The 6000-nt window shown below is 38.6% G+C and overlaps 1 protein-coding gene across 2 annotated transcripts in view; it reads right to left on the minus strand.

Moving 5' to 3' along the window:
• Positions 1 to 4316, minus strand: part of nab1b (NGFI-A binding protein 1b (EGR1 binding protein 1)) — a 29076-nt gene extending 24760 nt beyond the window's left edge. The window contains exon 1 of one of the 2 annotated variants that reach the window (XM_053497055.1): positions 3783 to 4316. The gene's annotated coding sequence lies outside the window, so the exon portion shown is untranslated. The remainder of the gene's footprint in view (positions 1 to 3782) is intronic. The other variant, XM_053497054.1, reaches the window with a different exon arrangement.
• Positions 4317 to 6000: the final 1684 nt, after the last annotated feature.

Raw genomic sequence — 6000 nt, forward strand, 5'->3', positions numbered from 1 at the left:
CAGCTGACCCTGGTGTCATAAAATAACACCCGACTGCGGATGATGTTGGTGTGGTTGTTGTTATTTAATTACCTAATGCCATATGTTTTATTTCAAAGTTTAAAAAAAAAAAAAAAAAAAATCAGTAAAGGGACATACAGGTATTGTTCTAGAATGGACAGAATAAATCAATAAAGACACAAATACATTGAATTAGAAGGTGTGTTAAAATTATTGACTGGTACTATACTGTATATCCACTCACTTTGTCTCCAGATGAAACTACTGTTCAGGCATTTTGGGGGGAAAAACATGGAGGGACTTGAGGAAGTAAAAGGGCAGGTCTACAGAGCCGGTAAGTGTGTGAAATGTTTGAGGGGGTATCAATGACAATAAATTCAAATCAGATCTTACCACAAGGCCATCACAAATTTCCAATTACATCATGCAAAACCACATCATCACCATCATCATCATCATCATCATTTAAGAAATTACACAAAGACTCGTCACTGTGGGAATTTTCATTCTTCATATTATTTAACTTTTTCGGTAAAGAGAACAAAACACAACAACAACAACAATGTGTTAACGAACATCCCACAGCAGCAGTGAAGAGAAACGCACAGACGACTTTAATCACATTACAGCCGTCCGTATCAGACTGGCTCGGACAAGCCGACCTACAGCTACCTCTCTCTCTCTCTCTCTCTCTCTCTCTCTCTCTCATTCATTCTCACAGCATGTACTGTATGACGCTTTTACTCTGAGTGTGTGTGTGTGTGTGTGTGTGTGTGTGTGTGTGTGTGTGTCACATGATCTGGCCCTATCTAGTTATCAGTGATCATTCAAGTCAGACTTAAGTCACAAAAAGCGAGAGTTCAGGACATTTACACAATCACATTTATAGTGAAATACACACAAAAGTTATACTAATAGCAATCTTTAGACATGCTGATGAACCGAGCATGAAAAAAAATGTTTTTAGTAAACAGATTTTTCCGTACAGAAATGTGTTCAGTATTAGAAGCTATTAATGTTTGGTGGTGAGTGGTGAGTGCATCCCCTCTGACTCAGACTAGCATAAAAATAGAAAGATGTTTTGGTTCCACAGAGTTAAAAAAGAAAAGAAAAAAGAAAAAACACAACGGAAGAAACAACAAAAGAAAAAAACAACAACTAATTAATACTTAGGGTGGGGATCATTATTTAATCTGATTAATCACCACTCAGAGTGAAATCATGCCTAAGAAGTTTAAATCTAATTTCTCATTAAATCAATGCATATTTGTAGTGTTATATTACAGGTGAAGTTTGCTTAAATGTTATGGTAAATCACGATATGATATTTTTAAATAAACCAAGATGTCTGTCTCGCAATCAGTGAATGAAGGAAGGAATCGGTGAATCAATCAAAAGTCTTAAGGGCTCTTTAGTATGTGTTTAAAACACAAGAACCCTAAGAATTATTTAAAAAAGGAAGAGAAAGAGAGAATTGGTTGCTTTTAAATGCAGCTGAAAAACAGAAAACCATACTTTTACTTTAATTAATGATATTTATAAATAAAAAGTTGGTTTTCTTCATATTCAATGAAAAAACATTTAAAATAAACATATACAATATGTATATATGTGAACATATGTGACAATGTTTAAAAATGTGTTTCAAATTCATACATTTTAATTCTGTTATTCATAAATACAGTATACGGTGTGTTGTTATAATATTATAATATAATGTATACAAGCAAAGCAAATAAACGAATATTGGAACTCGTTAAGGGACAATCCTTTAGAAAGCTAAGAACCTTTAACTTTGGTTGTTGGCATTAAACTACTTAAAATTTCAGATAGATAGATAGACGAATCCCAAAGAAACTCAGCAAAAAAAGAAAAAAAAAAGAAATACAATTCCCTGTTATACATATAAAAAACAAAATGTCAAAATGTTGAAAATGTTCATTCAGGTTAAATTTCATAAATAACTATAATAAACACAATATGGAGACTAAATCTTCTCTAAACCTAAAACAAACACTGCGAGCTCTAAAGAGATTCCCAGAGGTACAATCAGTCGAACCGTACACCAGAGTTTCAATAAACTTCCATTTAAGACACTTAGAACTTCATCTTAACTATCCAAAGAAACTCTTCCGACATGAACTAGAAAAATGTAACGCTAACAATTCTGAACATTATGATTATAGATGACCTTATTTGTTTATCATACAATAAACACAATATCTGGGCTACCTCTTCCCTAAACAAACAAACACACACGCACGCAAACATACTGTCAGAGTCATGGAGTTCCCTGTAGAGCCCTCCAGAGTGTTTCTAACTTCCATTTGGGATGCTTTACACCCTTAACTATTCAAAGAACCCCAGTGTTTAGTTTATGGCTTGTTCAGATTGTGATTTTCACCCTTTTGATGTAATAAAGATTACAGTAAATGTTGCCTCTACCAGCACATGGTTACAAACAATAAGAAACATGTTCTATATAGAGAGAGCTTGTGGCTATTTGATCTCTGATGAAGTAAAGAACAAGGTAAACACTAATTGCCTCTACACACTCGTGCACAGGGAACCTAAAATGCATTTTTGTGTTTTAAAGAACAAGACAGACGTGATGAAATATAGAAATGTTAAGACTGTTGATGGTGTAGCATTCCTTAACATTTCAGATAGATAGATTCCAAAGAAACTCAGCAAAATAAAATTCCTGCTATATGTATCAAAAACAAAACATTGAAAATGTTCATTCTGTAAGACTTTCATAAATAAGTATAATAAAGACACACAAATACACAAACAAACAAACAATCAAACACTGCGAGCTCTAAAGAGATTCCCAGCAGGGCAATCAGTCGAACCGTACACCAGAGTTTCAGTAAACTTTCATTTAAGACACCAAGAACTTCACCTTAACTATCCGAACAACCTCGAGAAACCATTTCAACATTAACTAGACAAACGAAATGCTAAAAATTTTAAATTATGATTGGAATTACGGATTACCTTCCTACAATAAACATATCAAACGAACAGACAAACACAAACACAAGCGTAATGTAAGTGTAATAGGGTTCCCTTCATTTACATTTAGGATGCTTCGCACCCTTTACTACCCAAAGAACCCAGAGAAACTGTTTCAGCATCAACTAGGAACAAATGAAACGCTGAAAATGTTAAATTGTGATTATAAATACGGACGACCTTCATGCAGTAAACACAATTACTAGGCTGCATCATTACTAAACACACAAACAAACACACACGAGGATACTGTAAGTGTCATGGGATTCCCTGTAGAGTGTTTCTAACTTTTATTTAAGATGCTAAACTATTTTTTTTTAATCCTGTTTGTTTGAGGGTTTTTTTTTGCTCAGAGCATGATTTTTTAAAAACCTTTCTTAAGTGTTACAATGATCAAAGGAACTGTTGCCTCTAACAGCACATGGTTACAAACATTAGGATTCTATATCCTCCTGATGTATATATATAAACTGCACTTTCTCTCTCTCTCCCATTATCACTTCCTGATTACTGATAAGTTCATTAACAGGAGGAAGTTTATCATAAGAATTATATCCTACATGGATAAATATAGACCTATAAAGAATGTTTTTGGGAGGAAATTGGGTGTTTAAAGGAGATAGAGAGAAGGGTCTGTTTGGGGAGCTGGTGCAGCTGTTTAATCTGAAGAACAAAGTAAACACTAATTACACATTACACACACACACACACACACACACTATATTGCACAAGTTGCATTTTAGAAGAAGACTCTTGGATCTTACCTTTGTCTGGACTTCTTTCTTTGAGGTCCCTCTTCCCGAATTCCACAGAGATCTCGAACACTCTGAGATCAAAGTCTTTTTAAATTCGAATGATAACGATAATAACGGACACAATGTTGCAGACTTCAGAGGAACAGGCGGGTCACTGGGGTGACGCGGCGCGCGGCATCGGGTCGGTGTGGATCGTGCAGGTAGTTCCGCTCTAGCGTTTACCGAATTCTTGGTGTGTGTGTGTGTGTGAGTGTGTGTGTGTATGAGAGAGAGAGAGAGAAAGTGTGTGTGTTGTCAAAACCCGGACGTGCACACGATTAAAAACATAACAAAGGAAGGAAAAAAAAATAGAGAGAGACGAACTAGTCGGACTTCCGCCTTCCTTTCTTTCTTTCTTTTCTTTTTTCTCTCTCTCTCTTTCTTTCTTCTTCTCTCTCACTCCCCTACTGCCAGAGTTGGGATATTCCGCGCTGCTACAATTTGCGCGCTCGCACTCCCACGCGCGGCCCGCCCACGCAGCGATGTGCGTCACGAGGACGCGTGGGAGGACTGCTCTGCTGTGCACCGCATCAACACACACACACACACGCATGCACAGTGTGTGTGCGTGAGAGAGAGAGAGAGAGAGAGAGCGCGCGCGTCACCGGGAGCTCCATGTCACCAGGCGGGCGCGGGTGCGCGCGCGCACACACACACACACACACACACACCTCTCCATCCTCACATCACATCCACCCTCATCCCCATCCACCTCTAACACTTCAATAAAGATATCTGCTACATGCTTTAGAAGTGTGTGTGTGTGTGTGTCCTCTTGTGTATGCGCGTGCAATGGCACAAGCAGTGGCACTCCCACGCGCGTGCGCTATTCTCGCCCTTATCTTCTTCCTCATCTTCCTCCTCCTTGCCTCCTTTCTTCCTTCCTCCACTCTCTACATACTGTAGAAACTCACCTGCAGCTGCAGAGAGCTCTGCCACCCAAACCCTTATTACAGCCCTGAGGGGTGGAAAACTGTCACATAAAAAAAAAAAAAAAGGGTACTGTCCCATAAAGTGGGCGCACATGAATGCCAAAAAAGGTTGGGTGAGAACTCTGTGCGTCTAACAAACAAGGACGGCCATGTAATAAATATTTAATAGGGTATAAACATAGCGGGCGGAGCGGTTAGCACTGTCGCCCCCGCACCGCCAGGGTTGAGGGTTTGAATACCGTCCGTGTGTGTGTGTGTGTGTGTGTGGAGTTTGCATGTTCTCCCTGTGAAACTTGGTAGGTTTCCTCCGTATACTCCGGTTTCCTCCCATGCAGATTAAGATAATTGGCGTTACCAAACTGCCCACAGAGAGAGAGAGAGTTTGCCCTGCGATGGATTGGCACCCCGTCAAGGGTGTACCCCGCCTCATGCCCTAAGCCTCCTGGGATAGACTCCAGCGACAAACAAAAACACACTATGGTTATAAAATGTAGAAAATAAATCCAAACCTTTGTCTATTAAGTGTGAACGATGTGATGTAAAATTACCTTGGAATTATTTTGACACATATTGCCATTTTAAATGGATTCAAAACACATTTATCTATGCTAACACCAAATTACAACACAAATGATCTCATTAAGATGAAGTTCCCAATGTTTTTTTAATTAGCAACTCAACATTAAAAAAAAAACCCAGATACTTATTAACAAATTCCTCCCTGCCCATATATTACCTGTAATATTTAGCAATTTTAAATTTTAATTCATTTATTTTTTATTAAATGTGCAGCTCTAATATATATCAGCAGGAAACTGATTGAAGGTCTACTCCAGGTACGGAGTGAGTCATCATCCCAGATGAAGTTCAAGCATCTCAGGGTCTTCAGCACAAGTGAGGGACAATGGAGTGTGCGGTTAGCCAGAGAATCGCAATCGCTTTACCGTATCGTTGTGATGAAAAGTGAGCTGAGCCAAAAAGCAAAGCGTTTAATCTACTGCTCGATCTTCAATCCTCCCCTCACCTATGGGTCATGACCGAAAGGACAAGATCACTGTGGTCGAAATTGGTTTTCTCAAGATAGTAAATGGCTTAGAAATGGGATGAGAAGTCATCTCAGTCATCTGTGAGAGACTCAGAGACAACCGCTGCTACACTGTGTGGAAAGAACAGGATGCTTCTTTTGATATGTCCAGCTGCGAGGAGGCCATGAGGCAGACTGAGGACAAAGTGGAGAGATTATATCTCCACTATTG

This window comes from Clarias gariepinus, chromosome 5 (assembly GCF_024256425.1).
Source record: "Clarias gariepinus isolate MV-2021 ecotype Netherlands chromosome 5, CGAR_prim_01v2, whole genome shotgun sequence".
Classification (NCBI taxonomy): Eukaryota; Metazoa; Chordata; class Actinopteri; order Siluriformes; family Clariidae; genus Clarias; species Clarias gariepinus.